At 43.4% G+C, this 20,718-nt stretch overlaps 1 protein-coding gene and 1 long non-coding RNA gene across 8 annotated transcripts in view; both read right to left on the bottom strand.

The window, feature by feature from the left end:
• The window catches only part of SPOCK3 (SPARC (osteonectin), cwcv and kazal like domains proteoglycan 3), a 370,327-nt gene that overhangs the window by 329,296 nt on the left and 20,313 nt on the right, over nucleotides 1-20,718 (bottom strand). The gene's annotated exons all lie outside the window — the stretch shown is intronic.
• Nucleotides 9,417-17,455, bottom strand: LOC146396513 (uncharacterized). The gene is made up of 2 exons (XR_014826520.1): nucleotides 16,719-17,455; nucleotides 9,417-16,442 (listed from the first exon to the last, which is right to left on the bottom strand). It is a non-coding gene; the product is annotated as an uncharacterized LOC146396513 (long non-coding RNA).

The following is a 20,718-nucleotide window of genomic DNA, read 5'->3' as shown; positions in this document are numbered from 1 at the left end:
ACAGATAAGGAAACAGGCACAGGAAGGTTCAGTAACTCACCAAAGGTCACACAGCTATGAAGGTAGAACAGAAATGTGACCCAGCCAGCTGAGTTTCAGACTGCAGCCTTGAGCCACTACACTACAACCAGCAGCTGTAGTACCAGCCCTCACGTCACAGGTCCCAGCCCAGAGCCTGCCACAAAGATTTCCCAAAGGGTATGCTGCCATGGATGCTTCCATAGGAATCAGCTTCTCAATCTTTAAGCTTCTACTCTCAGAGTTCCCTTTGTGGCACAGCAGAAACAAATCTGACTAGGAACCATGAGGTTGCAGGTTCGATCCCTGGCTTTGCTCAGTGAGTTAAGGATCCGGTATTGCCCTGAGCCTTGGTGTAGGTTGCAGATGTGGCTCGGATCCCGCATTGCTGTGGCTGTGGCATAGGTTGGCAACTGTGGCTCCAGTTAGACCCCTAGCCTGGGAACCTGCATGTGCCTCAGGTGCGGCCCTAAAAAGCAAAATAAATAAATAAATAAAATAAACTTCTACTCTCCCTGAGCAGTGCCTGTGCTGAGGATTTCCCATCACAACATTTACATTCACCATCCTGCCACTTAAGTAATAATTTAATACTCTTCTGCTTAAACAATAATTTCTACTAATTGAGAATGATGGACTGAGCATGGCCTCAAGATGGAAAAAAAAAATAAGTGTAAGTCAAAACAGCAATTTAAAATATTGTTGCCAAAGAAATGACTTTTAATCAACTCACCAGACACTCTTAACCATCCCCTGAGAGCTTCGGTTCTAAATCCTTTCTTACTTTTTATGTTAAAGCTATTGGAACAAGTTGGTCATGTTTGTGTTAAGCCAACACAGAGTTCTTGACATTGTTATGAAACTGGTTGTCACACTACTCAACCCAACAGATCTAAATGGTTAAGATTTTCTATTGGATATCGTTTTTAATTCTAAGTGTCAATCTTTACAATTTGTTTGAAGTTACATCCTATATGATTAAACGTGAAAAAATTTGAAGGTCAATTTTTTTTTTTTTTTCTTTTTAGGGCCATACCCACAACATATGGAAGTTCCCAGGGTAGGGATCTAACAGGAGCTACAGCTGCCGGCCTATGCCATAGTCACAGCAATGCAGGATCTGAGCCAAATCTATGCCCTACATCACAGCTCATGGCAACGCCAGATCCTTAACCCACTGAGCAAGGTCAGGGATCAAACCCTCAACCTCATGGTCCCTAGTCGGATTTGTTTCCACTGCTCCACAAAGGGAAATCCCTAATGTCAATTTAAAAATGCTGTGACTAGGTACTTAATTTTCAGAATTATTTTGAGGATTACATGAGTGCAGTTTTAGAATAACTGACATTAGTTCCCTTGTGGTGCAGTGGGTTAAAGATCTGGAGTTGGCACTGGTTTGATCCCTGACCTGGGAACTTCCACATGCCATGGGCGTGGCCAAAAAGAAAAATTAAAACAAGGTTCTCCTGTATGGCACAGGGAACTACGTCCGATCTCCTGAGACAGACCACGATGGAAGACAACAGAATAACTGACTTTACTGCTGCTATTTGCACAAAGCAGCTCACCAGACTCCCTGAGATTCTGAAAAAAGGAGTCCCAGGTGGCCAGGGTCTAGCACTCTTGCTGCTCAGGGGCCTGACCAGTCTGATCATGACCCCCTGCTCTGTTACAGAAATCTGTCTGCTTATTTTCTTCCTTAAAAGCCCAGGTGGAAAACATGCAGGTGAAACCTGCCCCCCAGGCTGACAGCCACAGCCAAGGACCCCACTCAGCTGCAGTCATATCCCCAAAACACAGAGGAGGCTCTGTAGCCAGCACAGGTATGAGCCAACTTCCCTTCCCTCCCTGGCAGTTCTGGTCCCAGAAATCTCTTCAAGTTGCAGAAACGATTTCTCAGTGGAAATGTTTTGTATAATCAGGTGACTTCTCTTCAAGTACGGATGTTCTACTTTTCTTATCTGATTTATGATGCATGAATTTCTTACAATTGCAATATAAAAAACGTAACAAACAGCCACGATGATCTATACTGAGTTCACTTAAGGTAATTTCACCTTGGAAAGAAGTGGACCGTGTACACTTCACTCTGTGCAGATCAGAATGACAGCACACGACTGTCACTGAGATCTTTTCATTCACAACATACAAGAGGCGGGGTCCTTGCTGGGCCAGAAATGAAGTTCCAATCTGCTTGCTGGGAGAATTTGAGACATATTTCACCTGAATGTTAAATTTATTTGCATCTGTGTAACGATTTACAAGGAAGCTGAAAAATTCTCTTAGAAAGAAACTCAAAATACTGTGGCGAGATTAAATAGCTGGAAAGAAGCTAATAGACTTGGCTTGGGGTGGGAAGGGGGAAGGAACTCGAGCCCCTGAGGCTTGTGTATGAGGAAGGGGCCACGGCTTTCCTGGGAGGGGGCTGATTAGCACTTGGAGACAATGGCAGAGATGAGGGTGTGGGGGGAATGGCATTTCACAGTAAAACTGTCGCCAGCTTGTCTCCCTTCAACCCAGCCTTGGGGGCATTCGGGAGGGCAAGGAGCCCAGGAAGGGGGGAGGAGTAGGAGCCAGGCTGGGTCTAAAACCCCTGAGCTGGTGGTCCTGATGGCCAGCAGTCAGAGAAGGGGTGGGGGCTTCAGTCCAGACGGCTGGTGTCACAGCAGGAGCAGGCAGGCCTTGAGAAGGTCAGGGCCCAAGCTGAGCATGAAGCCACATCAGGGGCTTGGCTCACATTTCATTATCCTTGAGGGGGAAACACAGAAATAATAACAGGAGTCCTGAAGAATGATCACTGCCTCTAAGTTCAAAGGAGCAAGCAACACTGCAGCCTCTATACTGAAGCCTCATTTTTATGCACAAACTAATGAGGCATCCTGATAGTTCAGCATTTATACTTTACAGATACACAACCTAGTTAGTGATTTTTTAATTCTACAGCTACTACAGGGAAAACAGGATCAGGACTATGAGTTCGACAATGCAGGTGTTTAATGAAGGTTGAACTGAAATCAGGAAGACTTGGCCCAACATTTTGAAAACAAGTGTACCCACGTGAGAGATAACTTTTTTTTTTTTGGTCTTTTTAGGGCCGCACCTACAGCATATGGAGGTTCCCAGGCTAGGGGTCGAATTGGAGCTGCAGCTGCCGGCCTAAACCACAACCACAGCAACGCTACATCCGAGTCACGTCTGCAACCTACACCACAGCAATACCACATCCTTAACCCACTGAGTGAGACCAGGGATCGAACCTTTGTCCTCATGGTTACAGTGAGCCATGACAAGAACTCTGTTCTATGATATTTTCACTAGATAAAGGACCTCAACTAGTTTCGTTGCTCATAATACGAACTGGACACCAAGACTCCCAAATTTTGTCTCCACCTTCCCCAGAGAAGCCCACTGACCCAAGGGGCATCTACAGAAAACCCTAACCCTAGGGTGCACACTGACACGTCTGATCCCCCACCACCTGATCTTTTTCCCTGTCCTATTAAAAGGCAACTCCCTCTTTAAAATGCATAGGACAAGAAGTCGTGGGTCATCCTGGCTCCTCTTCCGAGGCGGACATCAAATCTTAGAGCAAATCCTGATGCTTCCTCACTGTCTTTGTTGCCATTAAGCCACCGACTACAGGACTGTAGGAAATTCCTGCCTGGACTGCACTTGCTCTGCAAATAACTGATCAAATCAATCCTCTGTTTAAAACCTCCCGGTGGCTCCCTAGTGCCCGAGGTCACGTGGTCGACAGCGCTGGCCGGGCCGGGCTGCTGGCTGTCCTGCCTGACCTCCTGCATGGTCCCCCAGCTCCCTCCTTCCAGCCACAAACTGCCACCCTGCCCTTGCTGTCACTCACACATGCAGAACCCCTCCTGTGGTTCCTCACTTGCTTTGTGCTCTAACTAAGAAGATGTCCAAGGAAATATACAGATGGTTCCCTGTCTTCTCTCCAAGCTGTGCGCCCACATTGATTTGGAGGGACGCCACCCTGATACCCTAAGACAGGGCATACCTTCTTCCTCTCATTAAGGACGCAATGAGAAGGACAAGCTGGCGACAGTTTTACTGTGAAATGCCATTCCCCCCACACCCTCATCTCTGCCATTGTCTCCAAGTGCTAATCAGCCCCCTCCCAGGAAAGCCGTGGCCCCTTCCTCATACACAAGCCTCCAACACTGCAGTCCCCAGCCCTGCAGCCCCACAGTCCCTAGCTCTGCAGCCCTGCAGCCACAGGGAGAGCAGAGTCTGTGGCACAGACCCTGGAGCGTGTGCTGGGCGGACCCAGTCTTAGACACTTGAAGGATAATAAATCAGCATCGTTTTAAGCCACTGAGTTTTGAGGTGGTTTGTTTTTCTCCATGGCAGCAATCTCCCAAGTTAAGCCCATCTTTACTAGTGTCCACCTCCCATCAGAAGAGCAGTACCAGGTCTCATGGCCCCTTTGCAGCCTCCCCCGTGGCGCCCAGACGTGTATCAGATGAGCAGTAATGACATGAGGGATCAACTAAATCTTCGTCATTTAAAATGTATCCTGTTTACATCTACTCTTTCATGACTTCCTAAATAGCTCATTGTGCAGGGTTACAATTCATAAGGTTCTAGCAATTTTTATGTTTTTAACCAATTACTGCAGAACACACTGTGCACAGTCGAGCAGCCTTTATGTCTGCCCTGGTTACCAATTTGGAATCTGTGCTTTGTTTTCTAAGCCTCAAAATACAACCACAAGCTGTAACAACGGCTAACTTTCCAATAGAACAGAAATTGGGCATAATGCAGTATAGCATAATATGCAACAACATCTATACATAAAAACATGTGTATATAACACGATCTAGTAGTGTATAATAACGTGAAAACAGAATTCACATGATCCCACAGAGCCCCACCCAACCCTCCGCATATGTATGGGAGCAGAAGAATGCAGGGGGTGGTCCTCTACAGCTCCAAGAAAGACAAACTAAAGATCCAAGCCCATGTGGGCTCCAGGGCATCTGAGAGGCACAGGCGGCAAATAGGTAAAATCCACAGTCATGATGACACACCTGATGGTTACCGTTATCATACCGAGTTCTCCTGTCCTCTCTCACCCACCCTTGGTGACCTCAACCCTTCACGTGCCCTGTCCCCAACAGGCTTCCTATTGCCTCATCACCAATGGGAGACAGTGCCAGCCTGACCGCAGGCTCTGCACGTGGTCTGAGCTGGGTCCCAGCGTGGCGTTCAGGAGGACGCCCAGGTTTCTGACTGTCCCTTTGTTCCCTGGTCACCCTGTGATCCAAGCAGAGCCTGGCTACCATAATGGTCAGGAAGAGTGGCACATGGGCCAGAGCAGCTGCCCTCAGCCCCCCAGCCCTGCAGCCCCCAACTCTCCAGCCCCTACCCGCAGTCCCACAGCCCAGAGCCTCCAACACTGCAGTCCCCAGCCCTGCAGCCCCACAGTCCCTAGCTCTGCAGCCCTGCAGCCACAGGGAGAGCAGAGTCTGTGGCACAGACCCTGGAGCGTGTGCTGGGCGGACCCAGTCTTAGACACTTGAAGGATAATAAATCAGCATCGTTTTAAGCCACTGAGTTTTGAGGTGGTTTGTTTTGCATCAGCCAATATTTCCAGAGCATTCCTTTACACTACGTAAGATTTCTTCAAAATATGTCAGAAAAAAGTTCAACCAAGTACAGAAATATGAAATGACTTCCAAACAAATTTTAGGTCAAAATGGCATGAAAAAAATGACCCTTTAAAAATGCATAGAAGGAATTTCTAATGAATTAACCTTCTTACAAAAATATAAATAAAATGTGATGCTGAAGTGCTTTCATGATGAAGAAGTCCAGAACAAGACAGAACAGGAAGATTTTCCCTGATGTTAGTATTTTATTATCCCACAGAGAACTGAGTGTTTAACAGCCACATAAAACTATCATTTGCCAAAAAGAATGAGTTCCCATAATAGTAAGGGTGATCCTTTGCAAAATGTGATGAAGAGAAGTGTACAACTTACCAGACTGGAAATAAGAGATTGTCTGAAAGCCTCTGAGAGCCACCCCAGCAAACAGTTTAGCAGAGACAGTTCACCAGAATCAACCTAATACGACCCTCGGGGCTCATCCAAAGAAGATGCGAGCAGAAGAAATAGCCAGACACAGAAACTTATCATGGTTCACTGCAAAATGCTGATTGAAAAACCTTTTTCAATATCATACCAGGATCATTTATTTGCAGCCCAAATGGTTCATGAGTCACCAAGATGGCAATAAATCAAAAGGGCTGTGAAGGTAATTTGCTTAAACTCCCATTTGTTCTTGTTAAATGTATACACTCTGAAGGAAATTAGCCTTATTCTGTGCACATGCAGCCCATCTCTTAGAGAAAGACTTCAACTTGGAGGCGTTTAGAACTTAACCCCCATCACTTTTTTCCCCAAAGACTCATCCTATGTCTGTCTGGATGTTAGCCTTTCCTCTGCTCAGACAGGAGAACCAGCACTAAACTAGCTGGTGGATTCCACGTGGAGGAACTCAGAGGCCACAGCGTGGACACCAGTCCTGTGTCTCCCAGGCTCCCGACCCAACAGGCAGCATGTCTCCCACTGTCACCAGTGTCCCTTGGTGTCCAGCAAAAGTCCCATTCACACAGGGTTCAGGGACAGATATTCACACTGAACCACATGCCATCACAGGCGCTTTACTGGAATTAACTTCTCAAAGTCCAGAACTGCCCTAAAACATAGACTCTATCACTGCCTCCACCCCAAGATGAGAAATGAGGCTTCCCTTCGCTAAACCAATGCAGAACCAGGACAGCACTCCAGGTCGATAGGCCCTCCTGGCCACAGTGTCACAACTTGAAACACTGGCATCAGATTTCATCTTTGGAGGTGAACAGTCTGATTCGAAAAATACCTTGAAAAATGTCTTCATTTGGGAGCTGAGAGAAATTTTTTTTAAATAGTAGCTTTATTGAGATATAACTTGCATGGCATAAAATTCACTCTTTTATTTTTTATTTATTTATTTATTTATTTTTGCTTTGTAGGGCCACCCCCTCAGCATGTGGAAGTTCCCAGGCTAGGGGCTGAATCAGAGCTTCAGCTGCCGGCCTACACCACAGCCACGGCTACTCAGGATCCAAGCTGAGTCTTCGACCTACACCATAGCTCACAGCAATGCCAGATCCTTAACCTGCTGAGTGAGGCCAGGGATTGAACCTGCGTCCTCATGGATACTAGTTGGATTCATTTCCACTGAGCACTATGGGAATGCCCCAGAATGTTTAGTTTTTCAAGGGAAGAAAATGAGAGCTGCTGTGACCCCCCTCTGTAAACACCGCTTTGCTGTTGAGGGGGGCACAGGACGAGTCCAGTTCAGCAGAGGAGGAAGGGGGGTTACTGGAAAGCAGAGTTGGACCCCCACCCCCACCCCCCTACGGGGTGAGGCCTGGGTGAGCACTGCCCTGGGCTTCACATGCCTAAAGCTCAGATTCCACCTCCAGGTCAGGAGTTTAAGTGAATCTGGTAAAAAGCTGGAACTGAACACGACAGAGACCATGACCACATGAGGTTCTGAGAAATCCCCAGCAACCTGTGGGCTTTTTAACAGGGAAGTGGGGGCACTTTTAATTAGATAGAGACAGTGGGCTGAGCTCAGCTGACAAGCAGGTCACATTTTCACTGCAAGATCCTGGTTAGCCCAATCTCTGGGCCATCACGGCCCAGCCCCCAGGAGCAGGGGCCTCCCCTGTTCCCAGCCCTTCCTCCATGGGAACCAGCCCCCATCACCCCAGCTCTGCCTTGGCTACCACTCAGGCCTCCCCTTGGAAGCTCACCTGCCCTGTGGGCTAGACTCTGCTCCCCCAAGAACCGAGCTGATTAGGAAAACACACGTTCATGAGGTCAAGCCTATGACAAGAAACACAAGGGGCAGGAGGGAATTGGGGCACTCAGATCAGCCTAAACCTGGGTGGAGGGGTCTTTTCAGTAATAGTCTTTTCCCCTCACACAAACTAGAAACGCTGCATATAAGTAAAAACCACTGAGTTCAGGAGGGGAAACACATCTTAAAACTGAGCTTCTACCCATTTTTAACTTTTTAAAGTAAAAAGTCTTATTTTTAAATAAAAACTAAACTCTTTCATCCTTCCTTTCCCTTCCCTTTCTCCCAGATCCTGAGACCCACACACCTGGATGAGCATCCCCTGCTGACTACAGAGTGGGGCAGTCAGACGCTGCTGACTATTGCCAGTCTCCATGTGTGTGTCCTCAAAAATAACACATGCCTCATCCCCTCCCCTCCTTGTTCAGATTTACTTGGCAACAGTGCGCTAAAAATACAAAACCATGTGGTGCTGATATTGGAGGAGGACAGAGAGGAAAGAGTAAATGGGGTGATGCCCATAGCATCGATCACTTAACACAGAAGAGGCCGCCCAAAGCTAAGGACGCACAATCTTGTCCAGTGCAGAGATCTGCCAAGATACGGCATGTGCTGGCCGATAAAACACGTTTCAAGAAGTTTAAGAGAACTGAAAAATCATGTTAAGATATTTTCTCTGGGAGTTCCTGTCGTGACGCAGCGGAAACGAACCCGATGAAGAACCATGAGGTTGCAGGTTCGATCCCTGGCCTTGCTCAATGGGTTAAGGATCCAGCATAGCCATGAGCTGTGGTGTAGCTTGCACGGTTTGGATCTGGCGTTGCTGTGGCTGTGGTGTAGGCCGGCAGCTATAGCTCTGATTGGATCCCTAGCCTGGGAACCTCCATATGCCTCGAGTGCAGCCCTAAAAAGCAAAAAACAAAACAAAAAAAAGATATTTTCTCTGAACATAAAGGGATTAAATTAGAAAAAAGTAACACAAAGACACAAAGAAATATCCTCAAATGTTCAAAAAGGAATACTATATCTCAATGTGTAGGTCTAATTAACTCCTGATCCAAAGGAAAAAAAAAAAAAAACAAAAAAACAAAAGAGAAATTAGAAAATATTTTGGACTAAGTGAAAATTAAAATACCACATACCCAAGCTGCTCTGGGAACTGTCTGTCCATTTCTTACAAAGTCAATACACTTACCACATGATCTACAAACCCCAAGTTTTCATTTGTGTGACAAGCTTATTAATACATACACTTGAAAAGTATTCCTAAGGCAATAGAATTTTAAATGATCATAAACCTACTGTTCACATTTAGTGTATATTCTCTGTTCTTCTAAAAGGCATTTTTCCCTAAGGAAAAACTGTGTCATAATGAACATACAGTTGTAAACTGTCTTTTTTTTTTTTTTTTTGCAGCACCCGCAGCATGCAGAAGTTCCTAGGTCAGGGATCAAACTTAAGCTGCTTCTGTGACAATACTGGACCCTTAACCCACTGAGCTGCAAGGGAACTCCTCTAACCTCTTTTTAATCACTTAAAAATACACCAACTAGAGTATCATTTCTAGTAGCCTACATGGATATACCAGGTATATCCAAATTATTTACTTTTCAGTTGCTGTGTTTTGTTTCTTTTCTTTCTGAAGTGTATGGAACTGCTACAGTTCACATCCTGGTGGAACAGTTAAACTGCTGTGTGACACTTACCCACAAATGCAGCAGGTTACAACTACACAGGTGCATTCATCTCTCCGTGTCCACTCAGTGGGCACAGCTTAGTCGGGTCATGTCAAGAGGTCAGAGGCTGAGGTCAAGGCAGGACCTTTCTGGGAGGCAGGACCCTCCTCCAAGCCTGGATGGCAGCTGGGAGCACTCAGACCTTGTCTTGTAGGACAGAGGTCCCTGTTCCCACTGGCTGTCAGTACAGTCCCCTCCTGATGCTTAGGGGCCAGATGTCCCCTCCCTCCCTGCAGAGGTCCTGGGTCCCTGTCCTCATGGCCATAAAGGCAGGAGAACCTCCCCCGAGGCTACAGCAGAGGCTGGTAGAGCATAAGGTCATCAGAGGTGTGACTCTCATAAAACACCCTAACCCTGGCCTAGCCTCTCACCATCTTTCCCAAATGTCATTTCCCCGAAGCACAGCACCCACAGAGAGGGGACTCAACAGGTGTGACTCTTTGGGGCTGTCTTGGGGCATGTCTGCCACACTTGGGTAAACTGCACACCCAGGACCATTTTCTCAGTCGGGAACCTTGACCTTGGAAAAGTTACATTTTTCAGGCTTTCATGCATGTCACCAACTCACCACAGGACAGGTAGAATTAAGTCACAAATCTACCTCAAGGACAGGACTATGTATGACTTTATAAATTCACTGATTTCAATGTCATGAATCTAGAGATACACCCAGGGCTATTAAAAAAAGGCAAAACAGGTATTATTAACACCCATAAAATGGAGAACTTAATTTAAATTTATATATTTTATGATGCGTGAGATCTTAGGCTATTACTTACAATGTAAGTGAAATTATAAGGAACGTGAAAATAAACTCTTGGAATTCAAGAATGAGAAATGTATAGCTCACTGATTCTAAATTTCTGTAAAAGTGCTTGAAAACTCAATCTCCTTAAAAACTATTTGAAGGTTGTACTCTAATGTCTTAATGGCTTTTAATCAGAAAAAAAAAAACATTAAACCAAAGTGGTAATACATTTTTATAAGTCATTTAAATAGAGTTAAAATAATTAAGAAACAGGATGAACTTAAGTTTTGTCACAAAGTAGCTATTTCCAAGTTCACTTAAGGTACATGGCGTGTTTCAAGGGCATTCTGGAAAGATAAATGTGGTCACTCAGGTGGGCTTCCCAAGAGCCTTTGCAAAGAAGCCTCTGCTCTTTAGGAAAGCACCCCTTTGTTCACTGCTCCCCACAGGGTGGATCCAGGCCCTGAGGCCCCGTGTCCATCCCTGGCCCTCACCCACCCTCAGCCTGCAGGTCAGCTCAGGCGCCTCTCCCACCAGCTGCCCCAACAGCCCATCTCAGTAAGGAGCACCTCTTCCTCATCTGTGTTTGCCTCGTCTTACTTTACATTACCATTTTGTAAATTCACGTGCACAACTTTTCTTAATCCCCCTCTAACATACCTGGAATCAAATCGTGACTATTGATAACCAACTACAGAAATGTGGATCTAGAAAAACACACTTTGCTCTGGAAAATAAGAAAGTCAAAATGGGGCTAAGCTGAGATCCCTTCAGTCTTACTAATTCAATCATAAACCCCTCTTTGTTACTCAGCATTAAAACAATAACAAAAATCGCATTTCTGTGAAGCTCCTTGTTGTAATCTCAAGGGCCAAACCTGACCGCCTGGAATGGCTTGTAATCCTGCCTGCTGTGTGACAGCCTCCCCAGCAATTTGGTTATAAATGATGCATCAAGGTGTTTGGAGAAAGATATGAACTCATGCCTCCCTGGGCCTATAGCTTCTTTTAAAAAGCGAGGATTCATGAATGTTTAGGAGCAAATCAGTCCACACCCAGCTCTAAAAGGACCAGGCTGAGGGTTCCCGTCATGGCGCAGTGGAAATGAATCCAACTAGGAACCACGAGGTTATAGGTTCGACCCCTGCCCTTGCTCAGTGGGTTAAGGATCTGGCATTGCTGTGAGCTGTGATGTAGGTCACAGACTCAGCTTAGATCCTGCGTTGTTGTGGCTGTGCTGTAGGCTGGCGGCAATGGCTCTGACTTGACCCTTGGCCTGGGAACCTACATATGCCGAGGATGCGGCCCTAAAAAGGCAAAAGACAAAAAAAAATTAAAAATAAAAATAAAAAAACAAAAGGACCAGGCTGGAGCTCTCACTATGGTACAATGGGATCGGTGGCCTCTTGAGAGTCACTGGGCTGCGGATTCCATCCCTGGCTGGAACAGTGGGTTGGGGATCTGGCATTGCTACAGCTATGGCTTAAGTCGAGACTGTGGCTCCGATCCGATCCCTGGCCTGGGAGCTTCATATGCTGCTGTGCAGCCGAAAATGACAAAAAATGAAAAAATAAAAAAGTAAAAGGACCGGGATTCTGAACAGGTGCAGAAGAACTGCAATCTGTATTTAGTTGATACAAGCAAAGAATACAGCATCTGCTATTAGGATCACGTACATGTCTGCATACTACATATTACAATAATTAGGAAAGGTAGTAGTTTTTGCGTTTGTATCTGTGTGTTCCCTCTTTCCTTGATTTTGAACCCTCTTTTAGATTCCCTATGGTCCATGCTCTCTCAGAACAATCCCATGCCCCCTAGTCTCCCAGCTCCCCGAAGACTATAGTTGCAATCTGACACCAGCAAGTGCAGACTCTGGACAGTCCCATGCCTAGGGGACAAAATCAAACTAATCAGTTGGTGCCTCTAAGGAAAAAAACTGCAAGAAAAGTAGTAGACTTCATTCCTATTTAATCAGTCCTATAGAATATAGCCCAAAAACTTGCCCCTCAATGTCCTAGAAAACCTATTAGGTAGTAGCTAAAAATCACCCTTTATTTTTATGGAAAAGACCCCATAATTCATACTGTGTTGCTCACAGGCATGTTGTGGAATGCGTGAAGTAATCGTTATTTGTATAGAATCCTCAGAAAAAAAAACAATCACAAAGGTTAAAACACATTCGAGTTACAGGAGGGCAGCATGGGATGGACAGCTGGCTGAGATTTCAAATACATAAATTCACAGAAACTACTGTTAAGTCTAAAAGATGCCGGGTATTTTGTGCGCATGTGCAGTGAGTGTGATGCACAGGTGAGGTGTGGCAGCTGCAGATGGTACACAAGTGAGTCCCCTGTAGATACTGCCGAGGTCACGCCCCCTCCCAGTCCTCGTGAGCCCTTACAGCTCCTCACACAAGTTCCCGCCAGGCCAGCTCCCCCTCTGCCCAGCCCTGCTTCCTTTGTCCTCACAGGTGTCTTTACCAAGAACTGCCCAGGAAACCTCCAGCACTCAAATCCCAGGCTCTATTTCTGGGGAATCCAACCTGTTACGGTATGCATGTAATTTTTAAAAATGATAACTTTAAGTCCCAATGCAAATAACCATGGTTACCACAGGATGATGAAATCACAGTCAAAGGCACTATTTCTTCTTCTCTGTGCTTTTCTGTACTTACTGTATATTCTATTCTAAACCCTGATTGTTTTTATAGCTTTAAAGAGAGATAATCTCTTTTGAAAAATATTAATAAGGGAAACAATGGCTGTATAATTATAGTAAATGCAAAAAAAATCCATGCATAGTATACAATCTATGGAAGGTATATGTTTACTAGTGAACATTTATCTTGGAAATCATAAGATGCAATAAATACCTTCAAATATCTGTGACTCTTATATGGACTAGGAAGTAGATTTCTATATTTCTCCAGAAGGCAAACTCCTCACCGAGATATAGAATCCATCCATTTGTATGTTAGTTAAATACAATGAAGCATTTTCCAATAATCACTGCCTGTCTGATAATTCAGGATAAAAAGGAGAAAATATAAAGGGGATTCATCAACTAGATGGATTGAAATCTGCTTAAAATGGATGGTCAGCTTAGAAATTTCTACGTACTCAAAGAAACACAATGCTATCCACTCCTTGACGAGGTACATGGGAATCATAAAGAAAACAAATCCACAAAAAAGCCAATCAATCAATGGAAAAATGGGCAAAAGACCTGAATAGACATTTCTCCAAAGAAGATATACACATGGCCAACAAACACATGAAAAAATGCTCAACATCGCTGATTATAAGAGAAATGCAAATCAAAACTACCATGAGATATCACCTCACACCAGTCAGAATGGCCATCATTAATAAGTCTGCAAATAACAAGTGCTGGAGGGGCTGTGGAGAAAAGGGAACCCTCCTGCACTGCTGGTGGGAATGTCAACTGGTACAGCCACTATGGAGAACAGTTTGGAGATACCTTAGAAACCTATACATAGAACTTCCATATGACCCCACAATCCCACTCTTGGGCATTTATCCGGACAAAACTCTACTTAAAAGAGACACATGCACCTGCATGTTCATTGCAGCACTATTCACAATAGCCAGGACATGGAAACAACCCAAATGTCCATCGACAGATGATTGGATTCGGAAGAGGTGGTATATATACACAATTGAATACTACTCAGCCATAAAAAAGAATGACATCATGCCATTTGCAGCAACATGGATGGAACTAGAGAATCTCATACTGAGTGAAATGAGCCAGAAAGACAAAGACAAATACCACATGATACCACTTATAACTGGAATCTAATATCCAGCACAAATGAACATCTCCTCAGAAAAGAAAATCATGGACTTGGAGAAAAGACTTGTGGCTGCCTGACGGGAGAGGGAGGGAGTGGGAGGGATCGGGAGCTTGGGCTTATCAGACACAACTTAGAATAGATTTACAAGGAGATCCTGCTGAGTAGCATTGAGAACTATGTCTAGATACTCATGTTGCAACAGAACAAAGGGTGGGGAAAAAAAATATAATTGTAATGTATACATGTAAGGATAACTTGATCCCCTTGCTGTACAGTGGGAAAATAAAAATAAAAAATAAAGAAAGAAAGAAAGAAAAGAAAACAAATCCAGTCAATTTCAGTGAGACAGGTGCAATGCAACGGGACATACATGCTCCATGTCGCTTCAGGGCCATATACAATCTCACTGACAACTGGATCTATAGGTTAGAACTGCAAACCACACACAGCAGCAGAGGCCACGGACACCACCAGTCTCTAGTCACACCCAGGGCACCTCAAGGACACTCCTCCTCACAGGTTTCACAGGTAAATGCTTTTCTGTAATCGGACACAGTGTTGGACAGCCAAGTTGTCCAACAAGGAGCAGATGCTTAGGACCAGGAGGGGACCTTGTGGAGAGGCCCACCACCACCAAAAGTGGAGAAAACATCCTGGGCTTCTGCTGAGGCATTAGCCACTTCACATCAGATCTAACAGAAATGCCTCATTTTACTGAGAGCAAAGGTACATGGAGCTTCTAATTGACAGAAACAAAATGCGTCCTCTGGACCCAGCACTCTGTGTTGTGCTTCATCAAAAACACAGCCCCTGGAAAGCCACCCTTGGAGCTCCACGTGGATGGACCAGCCAGGACCACACAGCTTAATGTCCACCCTCCCTGCTGTCCATCAAAGCTCCTGAGCAAACTTTGAGACAACCGGGCTGAGCCAATGTCTTCTTTTGGTTCCTGGCAGTTTCTGCTTGGGGCCACAGAGAGGGAAGCAAGCCTGGGAAGAAGGGGAGGCCAGGAGAGCTAATAAAATGCTCTCCAAGAACTAAGCCTAAGTGAGAGGCTCCCCTTCCTAACAGAGGTAACAAAAGTAATAACTGTACATTGTTACAGCCTCTTAATGGATTAAAATTTATCTCCAGATGGTCATTGCAATGTCTTTCTTGGTCATTTAAAGGAACAGTGTATGATAAACAACCTGCATCCAAAAATGGGAGTTTTGAGAAGAAATATGGAGATGGATAACAATACTCCTGTTTTCCTTCATGCATCTGATGGGCTTCTTAAATTGAAGCCCAAAACCATGGCTGGAAATAAACAGCTTAAAATGAATGCCTGCCTGATTCTGCAGAAGTAATACTGTCTAATTAGCAGGCATATTTGTATAAATGCACGCAATGAATAGAATATAAAAATGGTTTCCTGCATAAACACGCATATCAAAACACCCTTTCTGAACAGAGGAATGCACATGTCTTTCTTTCTTTCCTCTACAATCACCACTAATGTGGGGCTATTTCACTCACTTTGGAAACTAAAACCATTTCACCCAGTAGTTAGATGACACACTCCCCATCAGGAATACAGCAGGACAACGAGGTGTGACCTGAACGGCCTCTAATGAGGCATTTGGAGCTGTCCCTGCCGATGCTCCCAGAGTAAAGCACACTCCTGGTGGACTTCTCAGCCCTGCATACTGTGACGGTAAACTCAGGGGGTAAAATTACTATCGTCACCTTCGTTCAACTTTACGAACTTCACTTAATGTACAGGCCAGAATTTACTAATCTTTTGATCAACTCCGTATATTCTGGCTCCAAAAAGTAAATGCAACTTATTAAATCACAGAGAAGTAAATGTCGTGATATCATTTTATGACCATTATTAGAACTGTCTCGCTGGCTTAATGGGAAGAGACCTGTATCACTGCGCTAAGAGTTAAGCTTTCCTCTTAGATGCCATCCATGTCTTGACTGCACACCTGAGACAATGTCATTATCATCAAATTGCGTTTCCAATTGTGGAATTTTATAACAGCAACAGCCACTACCTAGTCTAATCAAATAGCCATCTGACCTAATAATCATTTCACAGTTGTGATTCACTTTTAACCAACAGATGTAGATGTGGATGTAGAAGGATATAAGAAAAAAAAAAGGTTGTGCACATGACATTTTACTCAAAGCACATAAACGACAGTCGGGTTCCTGAACGTGACCATTTCCATCAGTCGGCAGGTAACATAAAAGTACAGCTGGGAGTTCCCGTCGTGGCGCAGTGGTTAACGAATCCGACTAGGAACCATGAGGTTTCGGGTTCGGTCCCTGCCCTTGCTCAGTGGGTCAAGGTTCCGGCGTTGCCGTGAGCTGTGGTGTAGGTCACAGATGCGGCTCGGATCCTGTGTTGCTGTGGCTCTGGCGTAGGCTGGCAGCTACAGCTCCGATTCGACCCCTAGCCCGGGAACCTCCATATGCCGCAGGAGCGGCCCAAGAAATGGCAAAAAAAAAAAAAAAAAAAAAAAAAAAAGTACAGCTGAAGCACCCGAGTTTTTTTTCCAACAACGCACTGGGCATTAGGAGACACATGAATACAAGTGTTCACACGCAAACCAGCCTAACTTCTCTGCAGTGGGGCCAGGTTTGTAGTTCTCTCTCCTCTTTGGTCTGAACAGCATACTGCCTGCATCAACTGTGCAAGGTACGGGTGTGGTGCGGCCCTCCGCCCTATGAACCAGGCTCGGGTGGTACACCTATGGTGGAGAAACCATCTCCAAAACAGCCTTACAGTACCTAGCACAGAACAAGGGACATGGCCCTTTCATCCCTGTCAAACAAGCTCAGCCCCAACCATAGGACAGCGATCCCAAGATAGAGATGAAGAAAAACAGCAAAGCACTTGGCCTATGTGTGAAAATTTTTTAATATTATGGGGTTTTTTTCCCCCTTCTTTAAACATTCCTTTGAGAATTTTAAATTTCTTGTATTTGGTCTTTTTCTCTTTAAGTATTGTAAATTTTTTTTTTTTTTTTTTTTTGGTCTCTTTCAAGTATTGTAAAATAATAGGGCATTCCCATCGTGGCACAGCGGAAACAAACCTGGCTAGTATCCATGAGGACACAGGTTCAATTCCTGGCCTTGCTCAGTGGATTGATGATCTGGCATTGCTGTGAGCTGTGATGTGGAGAGCAGACATGGCTCAGATCCCGAGTTGCTGTGGCTGTGGTGTAGGCCAGTAGCTGCAGCTCTGACTCAACCCCTAGCCTGGGAACCTCCATATGCCATGGGTATGGCCCTAAAACGCAAAAAAGAAATAATTTAGTTGTATCACTATTGCTATCAATGCTTATGTAATGAAAAAAAAAAAAGAATGGACATGAAGGACTTGCTCTGCCTAAAAGCTGTAGTTTTATATTTTTACAGTGGGGTCTGTGATCCATTTTGAGCTAATTTTTGTAAAAAGTATGAAGAGTAGGCTGAATTCATATTTTTGAATATGGATGTCCGCTTGTTTCAGCACCATTTTAGATTGATTTACATTATTTTCCAAAATCGGTAAAATTTAACTTTAATGAAGATTATTTTTAATTTTTGAAAATGTGGAGGAGAGTAAAGAGGAAATACCATTAGTCACAGTATCATCACCCAAAGAATAACCACTAATTATATTTTGATCTTTTTCCTACCTGTTTTTAAAATGCTTTTTATGCTCATAAGCATAAGTTTCATTTATGTATTCTTACTATAATTTATCTACTGCAGAAAAATTTTAAATTGTAGGGCAAAGCACAAAGAAGTTAAAATTACATCTTTGAATATCCCTTAAATAAAAATATGATTATTCATAATACGAATAAATTATAAAATATTTAATCAGATTAATAGTGATGTTTCATTAAGAAGCTAAAATTCTAGAAAATATTTCCAAAGAAGTATGTTTACATATGTTTCAGATACAGGTTGAACACTTAAATCATTAAGAGAAAATAATATTTGATTCTGCAAACAAATTTGATGAATTTTTAAAATTAAATAACAGCTAGTTTAAATATATAAACATTAAGTAAGAGGGTAAAATTGTTTTGTTTAAAAATTCATCAAAGGAAATGTTACTTTTCTCCATAAATGTAGATATTTGCTTTGGTAACTAAGGAGTCTTGAGAAAAAGTAAGTATTTCCTGGGAAATGTGAGAAATTATTTGATTCAAATGGATTATATCAATTGAACTTTGTTAATTTAAACCCAAACTTAAGACTCAAACATTTCTGTTTAAGAGACACTGATTTTCTAAGTCACAATATATTTTGTTCTGTTTCTGTGCTTGACTTCTTGGCAGCTTTTTAGTCTAATGAGCAAATTGTGTGGCTGCAAATAATCAAAACCAAGTAACTAAGGGACCACCTGTCAATTTGAAGTCTCCATGGATTTTGTTTTCAAGTTGTTTTTATTTACACGAAATAAAATTATGTGAGAATACACAGGTAATAAATCTTGATGGATTCCACTTACTATTTAGATACATATTATTATTTGTTTATGATCTCTGACAGTAAACTGTTACTATTACTCCGGCTAAAAAAATTAAGAAGATCTGAGAGGTAAATGAACATTCAAGTATTAGTACTTTCAGAATCACAACATTAAGAATATATTTTAGAAGTGTATTATGCAATATTATGTATAGTGAATCAATGCTGTATTGTCTTGCTGTCTAGTAAAAAGCAGTAAATATAAGAAAATAACATTAGAATAATATCAATTTTTAATTACTGTATCATATTCCATGTATTTGGTGCAAAATTGCTATTTTTATAATTTTTAATACGACCTTTAAATAATCAATGATGAGCACAATATAAAATCATGTTGATTTATGACTTGTCACCTACAAAGCCACTTTAGTCCTATTTAAATATCCATCTTAATATGTCATTTTAAAAATTGTGAAGCATTTTAGATATTTCTCGAGCATTTTAATATAAATATAAATCTGTTTCAATACATTAATACACAATTATCAGTTTGGGGTCATTTATGGCAATTCCATGTTGCCTCTGCTGTCCAGCAGAACCTGAGGCAGGCTGCTTTCAGTAAGTTATGGTCAAGGAAGGCAGCTCCACATTGCACAGGGCTGAGGAGGCCTGATTTGTCAGCCTCCTTCTGACCTTCGCTGCAGTTTTAGTCTCTTCTCTCTGCTCCTCTGACTCCAAGGCCAACCTCTCCTCCACCCCGAGCCCCAGACAAAACATCCTCATCTCAGTAATGACACCTCATCTCAGTACTGACACCACTGTCAACCTCTGCCAGAGACATTTCCAGACTGAAAACATAAAGGCAGAGCCCTTCTAGGCCTGACTCTGAATCCCAGTTGCCTAGCACACAGCACACGTGGTGGGGACACAGAGGTGCACCCAGCACAGCACACATGGTAGGGACAGAGAAGTGCATCCAGCACAGCAGATACATGCCGTGGGGACCCAGAGGTGCACCCAGCACAGCCGGTACATGCTGTAGGGACCCAGAGGTGCATCCAGCACACATGGTGGGGACACAGAAGTGCACCCAGCATAGCAGGCACACGTGGTGGGGACCCAGAGGTGCACTGAATGACTAGTGAAATTAAAATGTTGTAGCAACAGAAGTGATGTTCTCACAACTACTTGCTATTGCATTTATGGTTGTCCCTTTTCATGGAGCAGAAATATAGAAAATGTGAGTGTTTCATTTTGGAGCTATTATTTCACTCCAAATTGTTAGAGACTCAAGTCATTGACATTCAAAAAAATGCAGCCTAATTTGGGAAGCCAGTGGAGACCCTGACCAAGGACCTGGGCTGCAGGGTAAAGCAGGTGCTTCTGAGACCTACTAGTTAGGTTACCTTGGGCAAATGTCTTAAATTCTCAACTTTATTGCCCAAATTTCACTGAATAATCTTAAATCTTTCTGAACTAAGTACAGTTTTGGAAATGCAAACATATTGACTACTTGATGGTAGTAAACTGAATTACATTCAATTCAGATCTCTGTTTAATCAAGTAGATCATATTGAAAATATGAGAAAATTTCTATAAATTTGGCATGATTTTACCTATTAAAAGGAATGGGAATTATTTTATTAATACTTTGCCAGGAAATACTTCTTTCCTATAGCACTTGCAAATAATAAGAATCTAAAAGTATCCTAACAAAGAAAACATACTGACAGCTTGTCAACATTAAATACAGTAGCCTAGCCATTACAATTTTCAAAGGCTACATATGCTAGTTAATATGTACTTTTGTTCTGCATCTGGGTCACTAGCAGTTAAATTTCTCCTTTGACATTTTAATATGAATATAACACTGGAAAGCAGGAAACTGTTAGATTCAGATTCCTTTCTCTCTTCTGCAGAACAGCCAAGACCACTATAGTGGCAGCTGCAGCAGGGGTAGGTCAGCTGTTTGGTTTCCATGGTGCAGGAGGGAGCAGGGAACTGTGGTGAGCCTTGAGTTACCAGACCAGGCAAGCGCTGCCCCACACTCTAGGGATACGT

This window comes from Sus scrofa, chromosome 14 (genome assembly GCF_054392235.1).
Source record: "Sus scrofa isolate SSC_HxYL_T2T_F1_AM1 chromosome 14, Sscrofa_HxYL_maternal_Yorkshire_Landrace_v2.0, whole genome shotgun sequence".
Lineage (NCBI taxonomy): Eukaryota > Metazoa > Chordata > Mammalia > Artiodactyla > Suidae > Sus > Sus scrofa.
This window is presented reverse-complemented; position numbering and strand designations above follow the sequence as displayed.